This window comes from Mobula hypostoma, chromosome 5, assembly GCF_963921235.1.
Source record: "Mobula hypostoma chromosome 5, sMobHyp1.1, whole genome shotgun sequence".
NCBI lineage: Eukaryota > Metazoa > Chordata > Chondrichthyes > Myliobatiformes > Myliobatidae > Mobula > Mobula hypostoma.
In genome coordinates, this window is record NC_086101.1 from 9,490,709 (window position 1) to 9,504,641 (window position 13,933).

Here is a 13,933-nt window from a genome sequence, read left to right on the forward strand (position 1 = left end):
TGCCGGATGATGCTGAGGATGTTCTACGAGTCTGTGGTGGCCAGTGCTATCATGTTTGCTGTAGTGTGCTGGGGCAGCAGGCTGAGGATAGCAGACACCAACAGAATCAACAATCTCATTCGTAAGGCCAGTGATGTTGTGGGGATGGAACTGGACTCTCTCACGGTGGTGTCTGAAAAGAGGATGCTGTCCAAGTTGCATGCCATCTTGGACAATGTCTCCCATCCACTACATAATGTACTGGTGGGGCACGGGAGTACATTCAGTCAGAGACTCATTCCACCGAGATGCAACACAGAGCGTCATAGGAAGTCATTCCTGCCTGTGGCCATCAAACTTTACAACTCCTCCCTCGGAGGGTTAGACACCCTGAGCCGATAGGCTAGTCCTGGACTTATTTCACAATTTACTGGCATAATTTACATATTACTATTTAACTATTTATGGTTTTATTACTATTTATGGTGTTATTACTATTATTATTTATGGTGCAACTGTAACGAAAACCAATTTCCCCCGGGATCAATAAAATATGACTATGACTATGACTATAACGTCATATTTAAGTTTGCTGACTATTGTTGGCGGATTCCAAGGTGGTGACGAGTCGGCATATAGTCGGGGGATTGAAAATCAGGCTGTTTGGTGCCACAACAACAACCGCTCACTCAATGTCAGCAGAACCAGGCCGACTATCGTCTGGAGGAGGGAATAACCTGAGGTCCATGAGGTAGACCTCTTCAGGGAGGGGTGAATGCCTTTAAATTCCTTATGGTTCTGATTTCAGGGAATTTGTTCTGGGTCCAGCACATTAAGCGCCATTACCAAGAAGACACGGCATTGCCTCTACTGTGATAGTACAGAATTTGCGCAGATTCGACATGCCATCTAAAACTTTGACAAACTTCTATAGATACGCAGTGGGGATTGTCCTGACTGCTTGCATCACGGCCTGCTGTGGAAACACAAATGCCCAGAGTGAACACTGCCCAGACTGTCGCAGGAAAAGCCTTCCTCGCCACTGAGCGCATCTGACATGGAGCGCTGCCACAAGAAGGCCATGTTCTCTCCTCGCTGCTGCCATTGGGAGCCGAACGTGCCACAGCAACAGTATCAGGAAAAGTTGCAGAGAGAACGGTCAGAAGGTTATCTCTGTTACGAGTCCGGGACAGTTTCATTTTACAACGCGGAGACCACGTCCCATCTCCACATCTTCACTGGAAATAAATTCACAAGGAAACTTTATTCTTTCTTCTGGACTTGGCATAAAAACCAGTGGCTGGGAATCTGCTCCGGTTTCGCTCCGGGTCTGGTCCCGGGACCGGCGACAGGAGTAACTCGGTGCAAAATACGTGTGGAGAGAATGAAATAAACACGAATTATAGATCCATTAATTTTAATGTGTTCACTGCATCCACCAACGGAACAGAAATACTACGCATTCAGTAGCAGCCGCGGGCTATGAGTGTTGAGCTGCCCGGGTCCTAAAGTCCACCTACAATGTGACAGGTTCAGTTGGACAAGCGGTGGTGGTGCTGACTGGGAAGGTCAAGGTGAATGTTAGGGAATGGCCAGGCAACGCTGGAAACACGCAAAGCGCCGGAGATTCTCAGCGAGACAGGCAGGATGGGAATGGGAAATGAACAGTTACCATTTCGGCTCCAGACCCTTCATCTGGGCTGAAAGAAAGAGGGGAGATGGTCAGTACAGAAAGGTGGTGGAAGAGCTGGCAGCTGATCCAGGGGAGGGACGGGTGGAGTGTGGGAATGTGTCAGAAGCCGGGAGGTGAGAGGTGGCAGTGACAAGGATGATGCAATCTGGTCGGAGAGGAAGGTGGAGTCTGGAACAAAGGGAGGGAGGGGGGAGGAGCGTGTGAGGGATGGGCAGATGGGGAGGGTGGGGGAGGAGAGGAAGGAGAGACAGTGATGGGGGCTGATGTATCACGAAGAGAGAAAATTAAAAGGAAAAGTGACAGAGGGGGAGCAACTACCGGAAGTCAGAGAATTCAATGTTCATGCCGGCAGGTTTCAGGCTGCCCCAGTGGAACATGAGGAGCGGTTCCTCTAATTGATGAGACAAGATCACAACGGGTGCCCACGTGGAATCAGTTATTCTGTTTTCGACCCGTTTTATCCCCAGGAAATGCAGGAACAACAATAACAGGTCAGTCAGGATCCACGGCGAGAGACACGGAGTTTGCGTTCCACGTCCATGACATCTTCATTCAAACGCTGCCTGGCCTCTGCGGAGTTCAAATATTTTCTGTTTATTTTTAGTTTTTCGAGCATCTGATTCAAATAAACGAACAATCAAACAACAACAAATGGATCTGACACGCGAGAGTCTGCAGACGCTGGAAATCCCGAGCAACACAAAATGCTGGAGGAACTCAGCGGGTCCGGCTGCATTTATGGAAGGAATAAACAGACGATGTTTCCCGCCGAGAACCTTCATCGGGACTGGGCAGGAGGGGGGATAAAGTCGGAATTAGGCGGGGGAGGGTAAGGAGTACAAATGACATGTGAAAGATACACCAGGTGAGTCGGGTGGGGGATTGGGGGAGGGAGCATGAAGGAAGAAGCCCTGCAGTACCGGTTCCCAGCAGCAGGTGGGGATCCTCGCCGTGAAACTGATCTTTGCACAGCTCGCTATCCCCATCTGCTGGTTGAAAGCGGTATCGCCATGAACTGAACGTCCAAACATTTATCAGCCGGTTTGGTGGAATCCCGAGTTCAGAGCATTAACAACGATGTCTGAAGTTGAGGGTCACATGGTGGCGTACCCCTTTCCTCTCTTACTCCTCCTCCCGTGTGATCCTCAACCTTAGTCCTTTCCTCTCACTCACTCCCCAGCCCTGTCAAACTGACTGGGCGACAAAATACCCCCATGCAGGTATCAAAGGTCACAAGCGGTTCTCAGTGTGGGTTTCTTTCTGCCCCTCCGTCACTCAGTTTTCCAGTGCCCCTTTCGCCCCATCCATCACTCAGCCTCACTCACATGATCATTTGCGACAGTTGTGTCACCCGACCAAGGATTGTGTCTCCCACTTGGGTGGGAAGCAGAGCCCAATGCAGGGGTCACAGGAAGGAACCACGTAGCAAACAGGGTGCAGCAGAGGGAGGGGTGGGAAAGTGTTGGAGGCATGAGATCTGAGGAAGGGTGCACAGAAGGTAAGGGGCAGGGGGAATCCCGAGGGTGAGGACAAGAGGGATCAAAGTTGAGGGAGGTCAGATGAAACTGTGTGTAAGTGCAAGTGAAGACCAGGCCTGGATAAAGGTAGATGTCTGAGCTCACGTGTCTGTGCGTGTGCGTGTGCGTGTGCGTGTGGCAGAGAAAGAGAGAGAAAGCCTGAGACATCATCTCTGCTTTCCAGGTAGATGCAGGCTCAGCACTGGTCCAATTTTTCCATCTGTTTCAAAACTAAGAGAAAGATGCTCACTGGGGCAAAGTCTTCCCCACTGACACATTAACCACTTGGTCCCAGCCTCACTTACTGGGAGGCGGTCATCTGTAATCGCTTCTCTAGTCAAACTATCCACATATATCTTGTCAAAACATTATTCCGTCTGGCTAGTCTCCAACCTGATGGCAAGAACATCAATTTCTTGAAATTCCGGTAATGGACACACCATCACCATTCCCCATTCCCATTTCGCTCTCTCACCTTGCCTCCTTTCCTGCCCATCACATCCCTCTGGTGTTCCTCCACCTCCCCTTTCTTCCATGGCCTTCTGTCCTCTACCAGATTCCTCCTTCTCCAGCCCTTTAACAATGTCACCAGTCTCTTTCCCAGCTCTTTATTCACCACTCCCCCTCTCCTGGGTTCACCGATCACCTACAACCTTGTATTTCTTCTTTCCCTCCCCTCACCTTCTTACTCTGACTTCTCATCTTTTTTTCTCCAGTCCTGACGAAGATCTGATCTTCTCTTGCTTGAAGCTTTGGTGAGGTCACGTTTGGAGTGTTGTGGAGACACAAGAGGCAGCAGAGACGGGTGTTACGTACCCCGTAACTGGGTTGCCAAACCAGCAGAAATGGATCACTCAGTTGGAGTCTGGAGTACTAGAACTAAGAAAGTTTTATTAAAGAAACAAGCAACACAGTAATCGAAAGGATAATAAATGCAACAGTTCAGCGATGATAAACACACATGTGCACAGAATTAAGATAACAGCATCAATCAAGCTCTATCGTTGTCTAGGGGTAAATGACCAAATTTCAAACTGACTCAAATTTCAGTCCAGTTTAGTAGTTCAGTTCGCAGTAATCGTTGCCATGGCGATGGACAACGTGGGGGAAGAGAGAGATAGAACAGGAACAACTGATCATTCAGACACTGCTTCACTCACAGACCGGCGAGATGGCTCACAAGCAGCTTTTGGGCGGGTCCTTGGTGATGTCACCTGACGTCACCGACTGTGACCCCTCCTCCAGATGCGGTCGATCCTCTGCAGTGAACCCGGCACCCAGGCAAGGGCGGACACACACCAGGTTCCCGCTGATCGTACCTTTCCACCCCGGGCGTTGTCTGGTACTTCCCACCGACTCGTGAGAGGCGTACCGCTTCCAGGGTCTCGCTACCTCTGGTGGCGTGTGTGTCCTGCCTTAGCGAACCTGTCCCTTTTTATCCCCCTGCTGGGGCATCTCCTGTCCATCACTTCAAACAGTTCAAGGTTCAAAGGGGGGAGCCGCTCCAGACAGCTCTCTCTCCCCCGTCCCTTCATTACACATCTCCAGACGCTGCTCCATTGTTCCTTATCTCTCCTTCCCCTGAGGGCAGGTGGCAGACCACTTGCTGATGTCACTGATGCTAACCCAGGCCAGCAAACATCTTAATTTTTATATGTATTCTCGTCACACAGGGCTTTGATGCAGAATCTCAGCCTGAAATGTCGACTATCACTTTTCCTGTAGAGATGCCACCCGACCTGCTGAGTTCCTCTATCGGCTTCTTTTTGTCTTTGGAGTACCGAGTATTTTTCTGTGCATTGTATGTTTCACAGTCTTCTTTCTTTTGGGTTCTATTGGGTTTCTTTATTTTGTGGCTGCCCGTGAGGAGGCAGGAAAAGGGAGGTGGGGTGTGTGGGATATAGAGTGTACGCAGAAAGGTGGGGTTAGTTTTATTTGGTCTCATGGTCAGCACAGACACAGGTGGACCAGGTTACTGAGGGAACTGGGAAAATACATTGTGAAGGCTCTGACCACACAGAGTAAACAAGCGTGGATTCAGCTCTCTGACCCGAGGAGAATCAGACAGAGAGAGGAGTACAGTGAAGAGAGAAATCAAGAGAATAGGAGGAGAACACGCGATACCTCTGCAGATAATTTGAATGATAATTTGGATTAGTTCCCGAGGATTGGAGGGTGGCTAATGTAACCCCGCTTTTTAGAAAAGAAGTGAGAGAGAAACTGGGGCATTATAGACCCCGGTTAGCCTAACATCGGTGGTGGTGATCGGTGGAAAATGCTAGAGTCAGTTATCAAATATGAGATAACAGCACATTTGGAAAGCAGTGAAATGATCGGACAAAGTCAGCATGGATTTGTGAAAGGAAAATCATGTCTGACGAATCTTACTAGAATTTTTTGACGATGTAACTAGTAGAGTGGATAGGGGAGAACCAGTGGATGTGGTAGCTTTGGATTTTCAAAAGGCTTTTGACAAGGTCCCACACAGGAGATTAGTGTGTAAACTTAAAGCACACGGTATTGGGGGTATGGTATTGATGTGGATAGAGAATTGGTTGGCAGACAGGAAGCAAAGAGTGGGAATAAACGGACCTTTTCAGAATGGCAGGCAGTGAGTAGTGGGGTATCACAAGGCTCAGTGCTGGGACTCCAGTTGTTTACAATATATATTAATGATTTAGATGAGGGAATTAAATGCAGCATCTCCAAGTTTGCGGATGACATGAAGCTGGGTGGCAGTGTTAGCTGTGAGGAGGATGCTAAGAGGATGCAGGGTGACTTGGATAGGTTAGATGAGTGGGCAAATTCATGGCAGATGCAATTTAATGTGGATAAATGTGAGGTTATCCACTTTGGTGGCAAGAACAGGAAAACAGATTATTATCTGAATGGTGGCCGATTAGGAAAAGGGGAGGTGCAACGAGACCTGGGTGTCATTGTACACCAGTCATTGAAAGTGGGCATGCAGGTACAGCAGGCGGTGAAAAAGGCGAATGGTATGCTGACATTCATAGCAAGAGGATTCGAGTACAGGAGCAGGGAGGTACTACTGCACTTGTACGACGCCTTGGTGAGAGCACACCTGGAAGTATTGTGTGCAGTTTTGGTCCCCTAATCTGAGGAAAGACATACTTGCCATAGAGGGAGTACAAAGAAGGTTCACCAGATTGATTCCTGGGATGGCAGGACTTTCATATGATGAAAGACAGGATCGACTAGGCTTATACTCATTGGAATTTAGAAGATTGAGGGGGGATCTTATTGAAACGTATAAAATTCTAAAGGGATTGGACAGGCTAGATGTAGGAAGATTGTTCCTGATGTTGGGGAAGTCCAGAATGAGGGGTCACAGTTTAAGGATAAAGGGGAAGCCTTTTAGGACCGAGATGAGGAAAAACATCTTCACACAGAGAGTGGTGAATCTGTGGAATTCTCTGCCACAGGAAACAGTTGAGGCCAGTTCATTAGCTATATTTAAGAGGGAGTTAGATATGGCCCTTGTGGCTAGAGGGATCAGGGGGTATGGGGAGAAGGCAGGTACAGGGCTCTGAGTTAGATGATCAACCATGATCATACTGAAAGGCGGTACAGGCTCAAAGGGCCAAATGGCCTACTCCTGCACCTATTTTCTGTGTTTCTATGACATTCATGAGGGGCTACAGGCACATTGAGATTTAAAGAGTAATTAGTGAGAGAACAGATTTCCTTAAGCGCTCATGTGGTTATCAACCGGTGGATCAGCTCGGGAGGGGAGTGGTCTGAAATCAATATTTCCCATCCCTATTTCCCAGGGAAAACATCATGGGATCCACGGAATGAAGGAGAATGAACATCAACATCATGGAAAATCTCACATTACAAAAGAGTAGGTGCTGATGATGTGAAAGCCAGCTGAGGTGGATAAATCCCCAGAGCCTGATCAAGGGCATGCGAAGACAACAGGAGTAGGTCCACCCTATTACCACAATTTTTGGGTTACCAATGATAGAACTAAACCATCTGACCTCTTCAGCTCGTCTTATGATTGCATTTCTTACACTAATGGCTGGAAGATCCATTTTGCTGAACTGGAAAGAGATCAATCCTCCCACACATTTCATTGGCTCTCTCAAACTATGTTGTGTTTAAACTTGGAAAAAAATTAGAGGTGTAATATATGATCCCTCTATTAAATTCAAAAAGACTTGGAAGCCATTTATTCAACACTTCCATACGATGTAATTTGAACTTTTCCAAACCTATTCTGTTTCTTTTTAATATACATCGAGATGAGCGGAGTCGACGACACTAATGGTTCCTTTTTTTTGACGTTACACAACAGTCCATGTCTTTTTCTTTCTTTAGTTTAGGTGGTTAGCATTGTTTAGATTAGTTTTTCTATTGGGTAAATATTTTTTTTCCTTTTCCATGTTTTTTTGGTATATTATACTTGTATCTTGTACAATTGGGAGGTGTAATACCCATGTGCCAACTGGGTTTATAGACAATAGACAATAGGTACAGGAGTAGGCCATTCAGCCCTTTGAGCCAGCACCACCATTCACTGTGATCATGGCTGATCACCCACAATCAGTACCCTTTTCCTGCCTTCTCCCCATATTCCTTCACTCCGCTATCTTTAAGAGCTCTATCCAACGCTTTTTTGAAAGAATGCAGAGAATTGGCCTCCACTGCCTTCTGAGGCAGAGCATTCCACAGAACCACAACCCACTGTGGAATTTATATTTAAATATGTTGGGTTTTCTATGTTTCTATTAAACGTGCAGCAAATTCAGAAATCAAAGGTGGAGAGAGAGGGTGCAGGGTGGCTCAAGGACACAACTTGAGAAGGGCTGGAAGGACAATCTGGGAAACTCCAGGCCGCTGAGCCTCACAGCTGTGATGGGAAAATTTCTGAGAGACAGGATCAAATTGAGTTTGACCAGAAAACCAAAGAACATAGGAGCAGAATTACACCATTCGGTCCATCAAGTCTACTCTGTCAATGCATCATGGCTGACTTATTTACCCTCTCAATCCTATTCTCCTGCCTTCTCCCGACAATCTGACACCCTTACTAATCAAGAACCCATCAACCTCAACTTTAAATATACTCAATGACTTGGCCCCCACATCTCTGTGACAATGAATTCTATTTTCACAATCTAATAACTAAAGAAATTCCCCATCACCAATGTACAAAAGGGATGTATTTGTATTATGGGTCTGTGCCCCTTGGTCCTAGACTCTCCCACTATCGGAGACATCCTTTCCAACTCCACTCTCTATAGGCCATCCAGTATTTGACTGGTCACAATGAGATAACTCATTATTTTTCTAAACTCCAGCAAATGCAGGCACAGAACCATCAAATGCTTCTTCTAACTAACCTGTTCTTTACCAGGATCATTTTTCACAACTACCTCTGGACCCTTTCCAATGTCCCAACATCCTTTCTGATACAAGGAGCCAAAACTGCTCACAATACTCCAAATGGAGTCTGACCAATGCCTTATCAAGGCTCAGCATTACATCTTTTCTTTTACACTCTTCTCCCCTCAAAATTAATGCTGACATTGCATTTGCCTTCCCGACCACTGACTCAGCCTGCATGTTAAGCTTTGGATAATACTGCACCAGGATTCCCAAGTCTCTCTCCACCTCCAATTTCCCAATTTGCTGCACGTTTAATAGAAACATAGAAAACCTACAGCCCCATACAGGCCCTTCGGCCCACAATGCTGTGCTGAACATGAACTTACTTTAGAAATTGCCTAGGGTTACCCATAGCCCTCTATTTTTCGAAGCTCCATGTACCTATCCAGGAGTCTCTTGAAAGATCCAATCATATCTGCCTCCACCACCATCGCCGGCAGCCCGTTCCACGCACTCAGCACTCTCTGAGTAAAAACTTACCCCAACCTCTCCTCTGTACCTACTTGAAAGCACCTTTATTCCTTCGATACCTTTATTCCCTCTACCAACGTGCACGACCATGTACTTCCCGACACTATATTCCAGCTACCACTTCTCGGACATTCTGCAATCTAAGGCCTAATGCAGACTCCCTGATTCCTCAACACTACCAACCCCTCCAGCTATCTTTGTATTATCCACAAAACCAGCAATTCTGCCATCCATATCAGTGACAAACAAAATGAAAAGAAGCGGTCACAACACCAACCCCTGCGGACACCACTCATCACCGATACCCGACCAGTAAAGGACCTCTTTATTCCCCCTCTTTATCTCCTGAGAGTCAGTCAATCTTCTATCCGTGCTGGTATCTTTCCTGTAATTCCATGTACTCTCACCTTGTTTAGCAGCCTCATGTGCGGCTCCTTGTCAAATGCCTTCTGAATATCCAAGTAAACAACGTCTATTGACTCTTCTTTGTCTATCCTACCTGTTATTTCCTCAAAGAATGCAACAGATTGGTCAGGCAAGATTTCTCCTGAAGGAAAAATCATGCTGATTTCAACCTATCATATGCCTTCAATTACTCTGAAACCTCATCCTTAATTACAGACTCTAGCCAACCAGTGAAGTCAGAAGAAATCGCCTATAATTTCCTGTCTTTTGCCTCTCTCCCTTCTTAAAGAGTGGAGTGACATTTGCAATTTTCCAGTCCCCCAAAAGCACGAGTGAAAATTGAAAGATCAGCACTAATGTCTCCACAATCATTTCAGTTACTTCTTTCAGAACCTCTGGGTCTCACTCATCTGCTCCAGGTGACTTGTCTACTTTCAGATCTTTCTGTTCTCCACCATCCTTCTCCATAGCGATAGTGACAACACTCACTTCTGTGCCCTAACACTCTTAAAATTCTGGCAGACTGCTGGTGTCTTCCGCAATGAAGACTGATACAATGTACTTAATGACTTTGTCCACCATTTCCAACGTAACTTTCTCGTGGTCTGATATTCACTCTCACCTCTCTTTCACTCTTATTTATCTGATAAAACTTTTGATATCCTCCTTTATATTATTGACTAGCTAACCTTCATATTTCATCCTTACAAACCGTTTTTTAAGTTTCCTTCTGTTAGTTTTGAAAAGCTTCCCAATGCTCTCGCTCCCAACGGAGGACTTGTTCCCTTCCTGTTTCTCACTTCCACTCACACTGACTCAGTGGACAAACCCCCCACCACGTTCTCCATTGAGTCATCCAGCCCGGGAACTGCTGCTGGAAGATCATTAACTCAGTGAGAGACGCTCTTTGTTCTGCCCGAAACCTGTTGGTCTCCCAGCACAGCCAGATGTCGCGAAGGGAACGCTGTCGACAGGCACAGTCCAGGCTGCAGGAGGACGTGCTGAGGGACACAGTGGCTCTCAGTGCAGCCAGTGCAAAGTCTCTGGGAGAGGACCACAGTCGAGACTCCTTCTGCTACCACACATGGAGGGCCTGGGTCAGGTGGGGAAGCCCCGTGAACACTGAAATTTGTAACATCCCCGAGGCGATCTGAATGGCAATGGTTAAATCAGTGTCAACACTACTGAATGTATTGACCATATGACATTAAGAATGTCAAATGTCATTTGAACTGTTTTAAACTTTTGTAGATATTTTATTATAAATAGAGCTTAATTTTTTAAAACGTATGTTTACCTTTGCAGCACACAGAAAATGCCGGAGGAATTCAGCAGGCCAGGCAGCATCTAAGGAAAAGAGTTTTGGGCCAAAACCCTTCATCAAGACCAGAGAGAAACAGATGAGGAGTCAGGGTTAAAAGTTGGGGGAGGGGAGGGAGAAACACAAGGTGAGAGGTAAAACCGGGAAGGTGGGAGGGGTGAAGTAAAGAGCTGGGAAGTTGATTAGTGAAAGAGATACAGGGCTGGAGAAGGGGAAATCTAATAGGAGAGGACAGAAGGCCACGGAAGAAAGAAAAGGGGGAGGAGCACCAGAGGGAGGCGATGGGCGGGCAAGGAGATAAAGTGAGAGAGGGAAAAGGGGACAGGGAATGGTGAAAGAGGGGCTGAGAAATCGATGTTCATGCCATCAGGATGGAGGATACCCACATAGAATATAAGGTGTTGCTCCTCCAACCTGAGCATGGCCTCATCACCATGGATTGAAATGTCGGAATGGGAATGGGAAGTTTAATTAAAATGGGTGGCCACTGGGAGATCCTACGGTTTCTGGCAAATGGAGCATAGGTGCTTGGTGTAGCGGACTGCCAATCTATGTCAGTTCTCACTGACGTACAGGAGGCCACACCAGGAACACCAGACACAGTACATAACCCCAACAGACTCACAGGTGAAGTGTTGCCTCACCTAAAAGGACTGTTTGGGGCCCTGAATGGTACTGAGGGAGGATGTGTAGGGCCAGGTGTAGCACATGTTCCCTTTGCCAGGGGGGAGATCAGTGGGGAGGGGCGAATAGACAAGGGAGTCGTGTACAGGGAGAACCCTGCGGAAAGCAGAAAGCAAGGGGGAGGGAAAGATGTGCTTGGCAGTGGGATCCTGTTGGATATGATGGAAGTTACAGAGAATTATGTGCTGGACACAAAGGTTGGTGGGGTGGCAGGTGGAGACAAGAGAAACCCTATCCCTGATGGGGTGGCAGGAGAATGGGGTGAGAGCAGACATCGTGAACTGGAAGAGATGCAGTTGAGAGCAGCATTGATGGTGGAAGGGGGGAAGCCCCTTTCTTTGAAGAAGGAGGACACCTCCAATTTTCCAAAATGAAAAGCCTCTCCCTGAGAGTTGATGCGGCGGAGACAGAGGAATTGAGAGAAAGGGGTGGCGTCTTTACAAGTAACAGGGTGGGAAGAGGTACAGTCCAGGTAGCTGTGAGTGTCCGTGGGTTTATAACAGGCATCAGTAAATAAGCTGTCTCCAGACACAGAGACAGTGAGGCCAAGAAAGGGGAGGGAGGTGTTGGAAATGGACCAGGTAAAGTTGAGGGCAGGGTGGAGGTTGGAGGCAAAGTCGATGAAGTCGAAGAGCTCAGAATCGGTGCAGGAAGCAACACCAATGCAGTCATCAATGTAGCGTAGGAAAAGTGGGGGACAGACACCAGTAACATAAACTGTTCCATGTAGCTGATAAAAAGGCAGACATAGCTGGGATCCTTGCGAGTGCCCATGGCTACCCCTTTAGTTTGAAGGAAGTGGGAGGAGTGAAAGGAGACATTACTGAGAGTGAGGACAAGTTCTGCCAGACAGAGGAGAGTGGTGGTGCTGGAGGAGAAATGCTGTTCAGTAAGAAATGGAGAGCTTTGAGGCCTTCCTGGTTGGGGGTGGAGGTGTATAGGTACAGGACATCCAGAGTGAAAATAAGATGATTGAGACCAGGGAATTTGAAATCATTGAAAAGATCCAGAGTGTGTCAAGTGCCACTGTTGTAGGGAGGAAGGAACTGGACCAAGAGGGATAAAACAGAGTCGAGGTTTGCCGATACGAGTTCAGTGGGGCAGGAAGAAGCTGAAACAATGGAACTGCCTGGACAGGCAGGTTTGTGGATCTTGGGTAAGAGGTAGAAAGGGGAGGTGCGGGCTGCGGGAACTGTGAGGTTGAGGTTGGAGGCAGTGGATGGGAGATCCCCAGAGCTTATAAAGTTGGTGATGGTGTGGGAGGCAGTGGCCTGGTGCTCCTTAGTGGGGTCCTGTTCGAGGGGTAAGTAAGTAGGAGATGTCTGAGAATTGTCACTGGGCCTGAACGGTAGAGGTCAGTACGCCAGACTACTACAGCACCCCACTTATCTGCGGGTCTGAGGGTGAGGTGAGGATTAGTGCTGAGGGAGTGGAGAGCAGAGTGTTCGGAAGGAGTGAGGTTGGAATTGGAGAGAGGAGCGGTGAAGTGGAGATAGTTGATGTCCCATCAGCAGTTGGCAATGTAAGGATCCAGAGAAGGCAGAAGACCCGAGCGGGGTGACCAGGGAGAGGAGGAGGGTTGAAGACCGGAGAAGAGGTCATCGGTGCTTGTCCTCCCTCGCCCTTCAGTCTGTCGGATTGCACAGGAGAGAGGTGAGAGCACCAGCGACCCATCAGCAGCCGCTGCGGCGCAGCTCCGGTCTCCCTGCAACAGGAGACGGGTTTCGGAGGCAGCTGCAAACAACCGGCCCCGATCCCCGGCGGGGAAAGGCCGGGCACCCTCAGTATAGCTGGAAAATCTCTCGGAATCTCCTCACCTCCACCACTGAAAAGATTCGCAGCCCCGGTCGGTGTTGCAGCGGTTGCCCAAGGCGCAGCTGCCGATTTGCGGCCTGTCCCCGGATCGGACCCACTCGCTCCCGGTGGCAATGGACGGCCCACTGGGCGGGGCTCACTCCTCGGCCGATGAGAGCCGGTCCGGCTGATTGACGGACCGCCTCCGAGAGCTGCAGAGTTCAGTCCGATGGAAGCGCCGAGTTTGTTCACAGAATCACAGGAAGCTCCTGTCAGTAACTTTGTTTATCGCCTGTGCATGTGAACTTTGCGTTAATGAACTTGGGTACAGTTCACCCAGACTAACACCTTAGACCGCAAGTCACCAGGAGGGACTCGATGTACACGGTACAACACGCACAAAATGCTGGAGGAACTCAGCGGGCTTTTCTGCTTCTATGGGGGGATGAAAAGTACAGTCGTCGCTTCGGACCGAAACCCTTCGGCAGGACTGGGGAAAGAAGAACTGAAGTAGATATAAAAGATGGGGGAGGGGGAGAGACACACACGGTGATCGGAGTAACCTGAAGGGGGGTGGAGGATGAACTAAAGAGCTGGGAAGTTGATCGGTGAAAGAGATACAGGGCTGGAGAATGGGGAGTCTGATCGAAGAGG

The 13,933-nt window shown here is 48.1% G+C and overlaps 1 long non-coding RNA gene across 2 annotated transcripts; it reads right to left on the minus strand.

Annotated features, from left to right (window-relative positions):
* Window positions 1-1,397: 1,397 nt before the first annotated feature.
* On the minus strand, window positions 1,398-13,414 carry LOC134346096 (uncharacterized). 2 transcript variants are annotated; one of them, XR_010017825.1, is made up of 4 exons: window positions 13,303-13,408; window positions 10,778-10,827; window positions 3,871-4,068; window positions 1,398-2,242 (listed from the first exon to the last, which is right to left on the minus strand). It is a non-coding gene; the product is annotated as an uncharacterized LOC134346096 (long non-coding RNA). The 2 variants fall into 2 exon arrangements; XR_010017826.1 differs by lacking the exon at window positions 10,778-10,827 and having other exon boundaries at window positions 13,303-13,414.
* Window positions 13,415-13,933: the final 519 nt, after the last annotated feature.